Source organism: Nelusetta ayraudi, unplaced genomic scaffold (genome assembly GCF_046127955.1).
Source record: "Nelusetta ayraudi isolate G7.1 ecotype Tasmania unplaced genomic scaffold, CSIRO-AGI_Nayr_v1 ptg000022l, whole genome shotgun sequence".
Lineage (NCBI taxonomy): Eukaryota > Metazoa > Chordata > Actinopteri > Tetraodontiformes > Monacanthidae > Nelusetta > Nelusetta ayraudi.
The window spans coordinates 1,233,547-1,247,500 of NW_027466072.1; the positions used below are offsets into that span (position 1 = coordinate 1,233,547).

Below are 13,954 nucleotides of genomic sequence, written 5' to 3' on the forward strand. Positions count from 1 at the left end.
ACACTCGCGCTGCGTCCATGTCCGCAGGACAATCACAACACTGCATACTGCTTGTCTGTTGTTCAAAGCTCTGGCAGGACAATGGCTCGGTATGACAGCACTGGGACTTTTCACTCTGTGCATGGCTCAGCCTAACAGTTGTTCCAATCACTAATTCACTTCGGATCCCATCGGCACTATGTGGAAACCTGACATGGATCGCCGCGGGGAATCTCGTGTAATTAATGAAACGGGACTCATTGTGTGAAGTTGACTTGTGTGAGTCGCACTGGTATAATGACAGAGTCCTATAACAGAGAGACATGAATGCCAGCCTCAGCTTGATGTCAAATGCAGCAAAGTTCAGTCAGACTGAAGTCAGCCTCAAGTCTCTCACGAGGAGTCCAGGAAGAAGCAGAAGACGTCCAAGGTGATCACTGTCGCTGCGTGACTACTGGCAATAGTCGGTTCTCCGAAAAAAAACGAAAGGTGAACCACTTTATTAGGTAAAACGCTCGATTGCGTTTAAACTCAAAAAAATTAAATGAGCCAATCATATGGCAGCAACTCAGTGCATTTTGGTATGTGGACGTTGTGAAGATGACTTGCTGAAGGATCAAATGAGCGTCAGAATGGTGAAGGAAGGAGATTTCGGTGACTTTGAACGCGGCATGAATGTTGGCGCCAGATGGGCGGACGGTCTGAGTATCTCACAAAGTGCTGATCCACTGGGATTTTCACACACAACCACCTCCAGAGTTTACGCAGAATCTTTGGATAGAAATGGCTTGTTGATGCCACGGGTCAAAAAGGAAGTGGACAGACTGGCGGTGGCGATAAAGGCAACTCAAGTAATGATACAAGCAAGAGCAGAATACCATCAGTGAACACACAGCATGTTGAACCTCGAGGCAGATCAGCGACGACAGCAGCAGCAGCAGCAGCAGCAGCAGCAGCAGCAGCAGCAGCAGCAGAGTTAACTGGGTGCCACTCCTGTCAGCGAAGAACCTGGAAATGACGCCACGGTTTGCACAGGTTCACCAAGAGTGAGCAAAAGAAGATTAGAAAAATGTTGCCCAGTCCAGTGAGACTTAATTTCAGCAGCAGCATATATATATGACCACAGTAGAACAATATTTGACGGGTTTAGTGTTACTCCCAGCAGGATTATGCACGTTAGAGAATGTGTTCAAAGAATCTAGACAGAGTTCAGTTGTATCAAAATGGCCTTGACAGCCACCAGATCTTAATCCAATGAAACATTCTAGGGATGTGGTGGACGAGGAATTTGCACCATAAATGTGCAGCCCAAAAAAGACAAAAAAAATAACATAACACATTTTCTTTTGTTTTTCACAATAGAATTTAATACGCCGCTCGCATGTTATAGATTGTTCTGAAAGAATTAATCACACACATGCATGCAATTTGAAAATGCGACAATTTTTAGCTGATAAAACACATGACGTGTACTCCACTTGTATGAAAGTGGAAAACTTTTTCACCTTGCAAAGCAACGTTTGCTATTTACTGAAAAAGAAAATTGCAGATTCTACAAAAAAGAAACATAATACAGAAGTTCTGTACAAATCAATTTTCCCCTCAAAAGGACTTGTTTGGCATGTTTGAAGTTCCTTTATTTTGCCATGAAATGTCGCTCCTCTCAAGGGCTGTGACCAAACAATGAATTGTTAATACAATCAATTGTTCGCTGAAATAATACAAAAGTAAAAGGGGAAAAAACATTATCTGTGAAGCCACAAGGAGGCTGGTGGCTTCACACACAGGCACTCTGCACACACGCAATCACACACTCACACACTGATCATCTGTGTGAGCTTTCCATCGACAAACTGTTGCAAACAAGAGTACAAGTGCTTTATGGCTGGCAAAGATGAGCGGCGCAAGCTTTATCTTGTGTTTATCTTTCACTTCACGCTCCAGTGAACACACACACAGACAAACATGTCTGCTGCATGGAACCCACCAGAGTTTATGGTGCTGCACAATACTGGCATGACTTTTGACGAGTCAGACAGGGACAAGTGTGTAATAAAAAGGCTCATTGTGGAACAGTTTTCCATTAGCACTGATGATCGCCATCCTTCCGCTGATTGTTTTTGTTATCTGGCCCGTCCATCAACGTCTTTATCTGCTTTTTTTTTTTTAATGGTAAGGCTGTTAAGCATGGAGGTCTGCTGGTTCGTACATTATCAAGCCACAAATAGGAGGAGGAGCAAGATGGATTCCTCCCCACAACAGGAAGTGAAAGCATATAATTACTACGCTTATCTCCAGACTGTTCATATCTTTATTACAAGATCATCTGCTTCTGGCTTGTAAGTAGTCGTGAGTTATATGAGTACTACCCCCCCCCCCAACCCTACCCCCACCCCCTGCTACTTTGCAATTCACTCACTTCAATACAATTACATCAGCTAGGTCCCTTTACAGCCCAATATGCCAATCATAATCGCTTTAAAAGCTGAATGAAGCAATGCCCAACCGCAACATTACATTTAAATCAGTTCAAACTGTGCTGAGAAAAACCATGTGGTAGTAACCGATTAAAGACAGGGAGGTCCTCTGCCCTGCAAAGAGGCAGAGGAAGTGAAGTATAATACATGGAATTGGGGAATTTACAGTAGATAATGTAATGGAAAATATGTATTCTTGGGTTATTCTTTATTCTGTTGTATTCTGTGTCATATGATCACTAGTAGCACGTGTAATCTGTTTGTTTCATAGTATAACCTTCTCGAGACATTCTCCTCGTGGTCCACCAGAGGAGGCTGTAAATGTGTCAGCTTGTGCTGATTCTCTGCGCTTTGTTTTCCTCTTCTTCCCTTCCTTATCTCTTCCCCTCCCAGTCCAGTGTGTAAGAGACCTTCTTCCTCCTTTCCTCCTCGCACTCGCACTCCCATTTTACTGTGTTTTGTGCCTCGGAGCTCCGATCCCCTTTTTATTGTTTGTTCATTAAATTGCTTATTATCCCAGTATTCCTGCATCGGCATCTTCGCTCTTTTCCACAACAATGCGTTTCCAGCACAGTTTTTCCCAAAATAAAAGCGATATTTCTAAAATTTTGACAAAGTACAATTGCGATTTGCAGGTGTTTCCATTGAATGGGGTGAAGTGCACAAGCCCCAATTCTTAGAGGTTTTTCCAAGTTTAAGTGTTTCCATTACCAGTTTTTTTTTTTTATTGTGATACTGTTTTTATTTGGTGCAATTCTAGGGGTCATTGAAACACAGCTCGTGTCTTAATCTAAAACAATACATCCAACAACCAGTCAGCACAACTTTGCGGTAGATTGGTCGACCGCGTGAATGTTTGGCTTCATTCCAGGTTTGTTGATTCACAAGCGTGTCCTACCAAGCTTTGCCGCAGCTTTTCAACAGCTTTCCTATATTCAGCCAGCGAGGGTAGAGAGGTTAACTCAAAGTACACTGTCATAATGAAAGCAGTCCCCTGGTGCCGACCTTTTCCCTTTCGCTGCCTCCTCAAAGAGCAAGTTATCATCGAGCTGTTGCTTGAAAACTGGCAGGAAAATAATCACAACTAATGTTCAGAATGTGTGGTGTATCTCTCTCTCTCTCTTTTTTTTTTTTTGACAATCAAGCAATGCATTCATCTCTTGCTTTTACGAAATGTACCAAGCGACGCAAAGACCGGGCTGCATTAAATCGCATTGCTTGTTAAAAGTTGAGCAAAAAATGCCTCCAGTATCATTTTGATCAGAATGGCAAAGAGTCTGAAAGTAACAGCCACTACGATGTTTACCTGAAACATGCTGATACGGCTCACTTGGGATATTAGTTGTGATTGGAATATACGTAGGATGTAAACCCTCTCATCTTAAATAACTCCCTGACGGTTAAAGTTATCTGACGCTGTTACGGAACATAATGAAATTGAGAACTCTCTTGATGCTGTAACCTTCCCCTGACTACAAGAGGAAGCCTCAGAAATGCTCCATTGATTGCTTAGAGTTCAAAATTAGATGACTTTCGACTTTTGGAGCAGTGGCTCACAGCACTGCGGCAATTTGGGATGAATAGATGAAGCATGAGCTTGCAAATGCATACTTATCAAATATATTTATGGCCAAATTTATAGCTAGGTTTATAATTTGCTGTAGGGAAGAAAAACCCCACAAAACTCTACTAATGAAAAATGCTCTGGACTTTCTTCCTTCATCTTTCTTTAGGATTGCCTCTAAAAAGTTTTTTTTTTTTTCGTTTCCCATTTTGCCTCCACCACCCTGACTTTGGTGCACCATGTGTACGGCTATAAATCTCCCGACAGCTCTGCCTGTTATCTACAATGGATCGATTTTCAGCCATTCTAAGTTTGGCAAACAGGAAGGGCAAAGAGGTGGTGCGATTTTAGCTTTTGTGAAGCTCGAGGGTGAGTAACTCCACGTCATTCAAACGTGCATCCGCCAGTGAGCTGCAACAGAACATGCTGCATCGGACACTTTGGGGCTGATGTGCCAAGATTTGACATAAGAGAGCGTTATTGTTGCTTTGCGTGTTGCGGGTGATCCACTAACATTGCATGTGTCATTTGCCAACATGTGCAAAAGCGGTCGAGAGGACTTTTTAATCTTGCTAAATCTCAGCGCACCTGCTGAATATTTCATTCGCACAATATTTGGCGTGTTCCGTCAGAAATGCACGTATCTACATATTCACTCAGCCAAAAGCACTAAAGGGCTAAAACCCTCATCAGCTTTGTCATTTATTAATGCATGAAGCCGTTTGCGTTTGTTTTTCCACATGCAAATCTTTAGTGAATCAGCTCCTTTGTCCTCCAAATGTGTGTTTTCTCTGACACACACCAACATGGAGACAGTGGTAAGTGTCATTTCACCCCCCCCCCCCCCAAAAAAAGGCATTGCTGATTTTACTGGTTGTCAGAAGTAGACATGGTCTGTTTCTGACTTGATGTGAAATGAATTCAACGGCAGCGACGGCGACGAGTCCACCTACTCTCGTCCGTCTCTCGTTGCCTTCGTTCGTGCTCATATTTAACGAGGGGTGTTGAGTGGGTTACTCGTTGTTTGGATCGATGGCCAGTCAACAGAGGAGATGTGCTCGATAATTTATGCAAATGGCAGGGACATGCTTCAGCCCTTCTCTGCCGCCGCTCTCCTTTCTTTTGTCTGCCATCCCTCTGCAGGGTTTCAGTGTTTTCAGGCCTTTTTGCTTTGCCGGGTGGAAAGACATGTTTGAGTTATGTGTGTGAGGGAGCCCCTCATTACTCAACGACCTCCCACTCCTAAATGGTAAAAAAACAGTGGTGGAGCATAAACAGAAAGTCCTACTGAACGATGCCCTTATTTTTACACACTCACTGAAGAAACCAACTCTTCCTCTACGTTTGTTCCTCAACCACTTAAACTGAGTGACGCTGTCAAAACACCTGTGCCCCCCAGGAATAGGCCGTCATTAGCGTGGACGGATGGAAAAGTGGGTGAGGACTTTGCAGTCATTAAATTGCAAAGGTTGTTGGGCGTTTTGCAATGGCTCGAGCATTATTAGCATTTCATTATAAAGGCAGTGTGGCTTTGACGGACAGCAACCTGGTGGTGAGGAAGCTCTGAGAGCGCACGAGGCTACGCAGACACTAGTTGCTTGTCTGATTGCCATATTGAAAATGAATATGTTCGTCACTCTTTTTTTTTTTTTTTTTTTTTACACCTATACATTTTGTTTGCTTTTATGTGCCCACTTAATCGTTTGATGGCATTAACCCGAAGCACCAATGGATACATGGCAGTTGTGAGCAAATTAGTGCCAGTATGAACCCTTCTAACAGGACTTTGACATAAACACGACCATTGCATGTCTACTTGCCCACCTCATGGAGCATCGCGGCTCTTGATGTCAATGAAGACGTGGCTCGGAGTCTCAGTGGGTGCATTTATTTTATTTTATTTTTTATCACCGACCACCTTGAAAACAAGGAACAAACAGAATACAATTGGTTTTAATTATTTAAGAAGTTAACATTTCAGAATTTCAAATTATAACTCTGTAATGACAATTTAATTCACAGCAATAAAACAATTATATTGAAATTCATAAATACGACGACTATACAAACAAACAATTTCATTAACCAAACATAGCATAACCCAATTTATAATCCCAATATATTGAATCAAATTGCCATGAATAAATTATAACAGAAAATCTAATCAAATCCCAAATGCTACAAATGAAAGCTCCAACAAAGAAACATTAAGGAAGTAAATTATTTACCTCGCTGTGCAAATCAAGGGAGGGAGGTACTTAGTTGAGAAAGTGGTCTCAACTGCAATTAACAGGAAGACAACTTTTTACAACTACTAACCAACATTACAGTTTCTTACAATCCTCAATCAATAATTAAATAATCAAGTAAAAAAAAAAAAAATAGTGAACTGTGGCTGTCGTACCGTCATCCTGTTCGACAGGCTGCACACGCTGGGCTGATTTCTGTGTCTGCTCCAGCGTGGCTCTAATTCAAACTGATTGGGGTGAATAAAGTTGCCTAAGTATCACTGCGGTTGTGAGATTTTTCAAGATAAAAACATTTCAAACCAAGTTCAAAATAAGAGTAGTCTAATTGAATGCAGAAACATTTGCCCCTCCCAACAGGAAGACTGAGCTGCTGATACCTTGTTCAGGTGGCGGTGTACACTTTTGGGTCTATCTCTCAGGTGAACACGCCTAACCCTGGATTCATCTGCACTGGGTAGATACTTCACCAAATTGTCATAGTGTCTGCCCTCCATGCACCAGTGTGAGGAGGGTTAAATTTGGCTCCACACACCCAGTGGAGGGGGCAAGAGGGCAGCATGGCTGGGTGGGCGGATAGGGTGGGTGCTGTCAAATGTGCTGCATAATGTCAAAACGCACTTGTGCTCCCATCCTCTGGTGCCGTCAGAGGCCTGAGAGCAGTGATTGTTTCAAATTAAGCCCACCTAATTTTAGTACCAGAGCATATTGGACAAGCTGTCCTTGGGTTAAGACCAAGGTTAAGATGTTTGGTCCAATAATTAGATCCAGGGGCCAGTGTGTCATCGAGGCCGGCATTTACAGCAGACAATGGAGCAAGTGTGATTAATTATCAATGTTTAACGAATACAAAAGCAAATACGCATAGATGGATTAAGGTTGGGATGGATTTTTTTGCTTTTGTTTAGAGCCCAGTGTTGTTCTTCTTGAGATTAGATGAAATATATTTAATTTGCAGTGAATCTAGATCTGTCCGAGACCAAAATTACTCTTCATAATAGACCCAATTGCCATACTTTGTAATTGATCCTGAAATTCTGACTTGGTAAAATGTCAATAAGAAAGTTAGTCGTATTGTTCAGAGAATAAGTATCACCATAAAGGGGAACAGAGAATAGATTTTGTCTGACACCAAAAATGAGGACAAGGTCTTGTAGGCCAACACAATGACCTCTTCATAACCTCTGCTGGGCATATGAGTGTAAAATAATGATCTTATATCAGTCTCTGTTTTCTTTTCTTATTCAAATGGAATAACCCAGATTAGGTCATATATTTAATCTATATTATAAAATAGACAAATCATACACATATATAACATCTAAAAAAGCTTTCTAATAGATCTATTAGCATTATTGGCATCCCAACTAACACAAAAAGTACAAAAAGTGACAACAAATTTTTTTTCTAGAGGGCTTGAGTAATGCAATAATCGAGAACAAACCTTGTGTATTGTTTAAAAGTAGACCAACACACTGTAAATCTAGAAATGTCATAACAGGGCACATTTAAATATATCAATGAATACATAACATTACATTAGAGGTGTGGCACAAAAAGTTTTCAGCACCACGGACAGAGACACAGCTCCACTGCCACAGACCAAGTCAGCACCATGGACAGCAATATGCAGAGCAACTGATTAACATTTGTATATATATATATTTTTTTTAACTTTACAGCACCATGGACAGCGTCAGCACCACTGCAAAGTAATTTTACGCATGAGAAATCTGGGCACTTAAATGAAAAAACAGGGGTTGTCTCAATAAACTACTAGTGCATCATGTGTACCTCAACACTCAGCACTCTGTTTCTTACCCACATAAAGTCATTTCTGCCCGTTTGAAACGTTTATTGCAGGAATGTTTGGCGTCCAAGCCACGTCCACATCACTTTCCATTGATAGATTATAAAGAGTGCTGAGAAAACACACATATCCTGATGTGAACAGCAGAATTGTGAGGAGTGATTGAGGAGGAAATCACAAATAACCCCCAGCCTGCAGGTGGATGCTGGGCTCTAATGACAAGTGCAGTGTTGATGCGGTGCAACACATTGCAAGGCAGAGAGACAGTTTAAATTTGCCTTTGAAGGTTCTTAGTCATGCAGGTCATCTCAGAGCAGAAGGTCTACGTCGGTGCAACTGGATCTTGAAGACGTTTTGGATCTCACCCGAAAGGCTTCTTCTGTTCTGAACTTCGTCACTCTTCAAGAACAAGTCCAGTTGCCCCAACTTAACCCTTCGACGGTTTAAATACAGCGCTAAATTAAGAAGGTGAGTTGAGCTCATGTGTGCGTCATTGCAGCTTGACTTGGCTCCCTGAGGTAGCTCGCAGGCCAACTCATTAATCAGCAGGACACAGTAGCTGCGTTTCCATGACAGTTTTTGGCAAAATAAAAGCGATATTTCTAAAATTTCGACAAAGCACAGTTGGGATTTGCAGGTGTTTCCGTTGAATGGTGTGAAGCGCATGAGACGTAATTCTTGTCAAATTTCACGGGACGAGATTTTCCGAGAATTACGTTTCCTTTTGTTTGTTTGCTCTCAAGAATGGTTGTTATATTCTCGTCTTTGATGACTTGTAAAAAAAATATTTTGTCTCTTCCATCCAATCATAACACGCCATTTTCACTTGAAGTGAACTGGTCACGTGACCCCGTACGTCACGTTTGCTGACGTGTAAATGGCAAAAAAATGTTTCCATGACACTTTTGCGATGTACCTATTGGGATACATCTGAAAACCACCTGATGAGAGCGTCACAGTTCTTCCAAGTTTAGTTGTTTCTATCACCAGTTTTTATTGCCATATTTAGGTTTTGCGCAATTCTAGGGCTGATGGAAACGCAGCTGATGAGATAAAGGGAAGTATTTATGGTGGGTGGGTGAGACTAACTGGGAATATCAGGCACCATCTTTGGAATGTGGCTTAGTCTCCTGAGAGAACCACCTCATGAGAGCGTCAAAACCTTTTAGCCATACTTGAGAGGTTTTTCCAAGTTCTGCTGTTTCCATCACCAGTTGTTATTGCCATATTTAGGTTTTTGCGCAATTCTAGGGGTCATGGAAACGCAGCTAGAGACACTGAATAAAAACACATCATTGAAAAAAATTCCAATTTTGTTGTTGAATGAATCCATTTATGTGACTATTATGAACCATTTGAGCATTTGAATTGCAGCAAACCTGAGAGCTAGGTCAGGCAGTCAACTCCAGCTGCACTGACATAGACGTAATGCAGCCATTTTTTTCACAGCCAGCTCCCAGATTGGCGATCTATCTCAACCTCTCCATCTCCCATCCACTCTCCCTGTGTTTGTCACTGCTTTGCCACACTGCATCATTGCTGCATATCAGCCCTCCCCTCACCCCCACCCCATCATCCACCTGCAGACCCTGGAGATTGCTGCATTTTTTCATCATTCCTCGCAATCTCTGTGTCGACCTGTCGGGGTTCGCTGTATGTGTTTATCGTCACTCCTCGTTGATCTACGCTAATAGTGAATGGGGAGGGATTAGACCGCAGACTGGCAAACTTGTAACATTTATTAGATGCTGCAATGAACATTTCAAACGTGACTTGCCTGACCTGAAGTGCATCTTCATTAGTCATCACAAATCTCCATCACCTCAACGCAAAAATAAGAGTTTTACAGTTGCAGCAAAGTGTGCTAAAACCACCTGGCTTTGCTAAAAAGGCTGCAAGATAAAGTAAATATCTGCAGGTTGGTACTCTTTAACATTACATTGTGTCAAAGAAGAACCACAACCTCACGGAGTATATGAAGAGAAAGACTTTTTGGAGTGACCAATTGAAAGAAAGAATGTCAATGAAAAGTAATGGAGTCAAAGAGCATTCGAACAGCACCATTTAAAAAAGCTGGCAGTAAAACCACATTTGCACACAATTGTAGTTTAAATATAATACATTTTAATGCAATGCCAATGGAATAGAGAAAGCTGCTTTTCTTTGAATTTTCCTCTATTATGAGTTGTGGTTAGTTACATGGCCCAGCATTTAACTCATTCCCAACATTATTTTATATATATTTAAATGAAATGTCCCTGATACTTGGAAAACATCATGGACCTGAACTGAGAGGAAACTTTCTCACAGCGAGACAAGATGGTGCAGTGACTCACTCACTCACTCACTTAACGGAAGGGGGTCTTCATGTGTGACGTCTGATTAGTTGCAGGTGAACGAAAATAGGCATTTGCGAGTTGGAGGAGCCAAGCTGAATCTGGATCAGATTGCACATCTTGAAAAACTCATCTAAAGCATTTTAATCAATCATCTCGTGATGAAAGTCACTGGTGGCTTTTGCAAGCTGTTTTTTTTTAAAACCAGAGAAAAGGCCAAGGTTGGGGGAAAAAGTATTGCACTCAAGGTGCACCTCAATAGATTAGCGTGGAAGCTGCAGTAGCAGTGGATGGCATTTTCACATTAAAAGAAGCTGAGCAAACCGCTCTGGAGCTAAAGCTAAAGCTTTGCTCTGAGAAAAAAAAAAAAAAATTCTCTTTACTCTGGAATGGCTTCGGTGACATGTTGAAAAACATGTGACGTGCATCCTACTATATCACACCAGTATAATGTGCCTGTGAGGTCTCGGATTGAGTTACTGTGCTGTTATTGTGCTCTTGTGAGAAAAGCAAGGTGCCAAAGCCTAAAGTAGCCATATGTACTTCACAGTCATGACTTTTCATGAGCTTTGTTGCTTTCTCGTACAGTCACTGCTGTTGTCCACCTCCCTACCAAAATATGCACTTGCAATGGGCACTGTGCCAATCACATTCAAAACAAGATAGAAAAATCTGGTAGTAAACATGCAGAGCATATCCTGAGTAGTACTAAAGCCAAATAAACTCACAAGCAAAGCAAGTAGTAAATAAACATGCATTCATGATGTGTGGCTGAACAACTGCACATGTCCCATTACAAAGGTAAAAATAAATCACTAACAGTAGATAAATAGAAACCACTTTGCTTGCCCTGTTTGGTCTATACACCAACTCACATTCTTTCATGGTGATCTTCTTTCTGAAGATAGATTTACACATTGTTAAGTATCCCCTCTGCGGCACTGCACATATTTTTGACCCCACAAAAACAGCGAAAAGCAATTATTCGTTGCAGCTCCCCTGGGGCCGAGCAAACAAATTGATTGCGCTCTAGGATTGGAGATATGGCGAAAGCACTCCGATGCGTCTTCGCAGCCACACATGAGACAGCACGATCCGCGCACGGCAAAACGTGCACAAAACTGATCCGAGAGCTTTTTTGACCTTCGCCCGAGCGGAAGGCTAAAGAGAGATTAGATGAATTATACAGATGAAGGAAGGCACGGTGCCAGTCTGGGAAAGGAGAGCTCCTCCACAACCTGGAGCTAAGAGAGACTAATTAACTGGAGAGGCATGACCTTTCCCATCGCCCCCTCCCTCAGAGAACATGTGTTGTGTACATGTGCCCTGTGTGTCTGTGCGTGTGTGTGTGTGTGTGTGTTGTGTTAAATCAATACAAGGACATAGTCATTGTAGCCAGATGGATCCAGCACATCATGTCTCATCATGGTGCGAGAGCCAGAGGCATTATGGGAGATGTAGAGCGTTGCTGCAGAGGCTCTCAAGAAGGCCAAACTCACACTGGCAAAGATGTTATGGCTCCTTTATGCATTCATTATGGATGAAAATGGACACATTTGAGCGTCGTAACCACATATTCCCAAGCCTCCTTGGCAGGGGGAAGGACATTAGGTATCACATTGCTTGGAGGGAAACATTTTTATTTATTTTTCTTGCTGCAGCACTTTGTCACCATCCAACTCACTTTGATTTTTGGTTGGTTGGTAGCGCTGTACCTGTACCTGTCTTTTACTTTACTGAAGACCTCAAACTTTTCAACTCTTAAAAACGAATGAGTTTTTTATTGTTTTGTTTTGTTTTGTTTTTGTTAAGTTTTGTTCATAAATGATGGTCTGTATTACCACTGCAGTTTCCTGTGGTGCAGCTGCATCCCTCACAGATGCAGAGGTACAATCCCACTGACTGTAGCGACAAAGGCCAATGTGCATCTACTGTAGATTTCATATTTTTCTATGTGCTTCAATATTCACCTCGCAATATGTTTCTCTCGCCTGTCAGTGAACTCTCCAGAAATGAAAAAAAGTGCTTCCTTGCTTCTTTCGCTCGCTCCACCTCTCACACAGTGTTATGAAAAAAACTCATTTCTGGAAACCGCGGTGTCGCAGAAGATACTGCTACATCTTCCCAGATCAGTCACAACATCCTCAGTCAGACTGAACACAACATGTTCATTCCTCCACCACCTTCTAATATGGAGTTTTTGCTGAAGTTTCTTGATCTGCAAAACATATTTTGAACTTGCTCTCCAAACTGTAGCTCATGAGCTGGAGGTTGAGCTCTGGTTGCTGAAGTGTGGTCTCACACACTCTTCAGCACGTGCGCAACAAGGCAACAGACGCTGTGCTCTCTTTTGCTTTTTTCAACAGCTCAATTTTGACCAGTAAATACTGGCTGATGAAAGATTTCAACAAACTGCACTGATGATTGTAGCTTTCAATATTACACTATGATACTAGTACTCATATGATACTATACTATGATGTCATAGATTCCTAAGGTTTCACATCCCAAACCCCTGTAATATACACACATGACATCCAATGAAACTCCATTACAACACAATTACATCCCATCATTGCGGGATGGCAAACAAATGTAAAAAACTATTAATCCTCTGTTTTCCAGGGATCGCTTGAACCAACCTGGAAGACCTCTTGGGCTTCCCAACCCTGGTTGAAAAATCTCCACAATAAGACCAGTCATATATATATACTTATATAAATCAAGACAACAGAGGCCTTCACATTAATCATCATCATGATGAAGCCCCTTGCTAGAGAGCACCTAAACACAGAGGAAGACCCCAGGCTCATGAGAGTAAAGTCACATCAAAGTCAGAAACTTCCACTGAGTCCCAGACTGAAGCGAGGCATGAAGGAGTGTGTGCACGCTCATGTGTGTGTGTGTGTGTCCATGTGTGAGGGCATTCTCCTTAAATAAACACCATCTGATGCCAGTGGAGGTCAAGAGCAGACAGGGGAAAAAGATTGGTGTGGAGCAGAAAGCATCCGTGGGAAAGCTCATTAGGGAGCGGACGTGCAGGTTGTGGATGGAGTGCAAAGAAAGTTTAGTAGCGAAGAGACAGATGGCCGGGTGAAAACACTGAATGCTGATCCTCCCGCTGTCGGAGCTGGACACTTAACAATTCCACACCCTTCGTCTCAGCAGAAAACTTAAAGTGTGACACTGAACAGCAGGTTTGAAACGTGTTTGTGTCGCAGGGCATTGAGTATTTTACAAACTTGCATTGTATGTTACCAAAGAAGAAACTGACCCCCCCTACCCCCCAAAAAAAAAAAAAAAAAACCATGAGGATGTTTTACTCACCATTGTGGGGATCCGACTCGATAATGGCGCCAGACTGTCGCGTTACATTCACAAGCATGATGGACTTGGGTTAGGCAGAGTTGAGGCACCCCATGTTTGAAGCTTTGTCTTGACTCTGCAATAGAAGACAACATTATTGAACACAAATGAAGTTGGCGGATGATGTGTTCACTAATTGTGATATCATAAACAAATTAAAAGGCACAGTTCAACAT

The 13,954-nt window shown here is 42.1% G+C and overlaps 1 protein-coding gene across 1 annotated transcript in view; it reads right to left on the bottom strand.

Moving 5' to 3' along the window:
• htr2cl1 (5-hydroxytryptamine (serotonin) receptor 2C, G protein-coupled-like 1) overlaps positions 1 to 13,854 on the bottom strand; it is a 59,854-nt gene extending 46,000 nt beyond the window's left edge. Inside the window, exon 1 of the mRNA XM_076028041.1 lies at positions 13,740 to 13,854. The gene's annotated coding sequence lies outside the window, so the exon portion shown is untranslated. The remainder of the gene's footprint in view (positions 1 to 13,739) is intronic.
• Between the last annotated feature and the right edge of the window lie 100 nt (positions 13,855 to 13,954).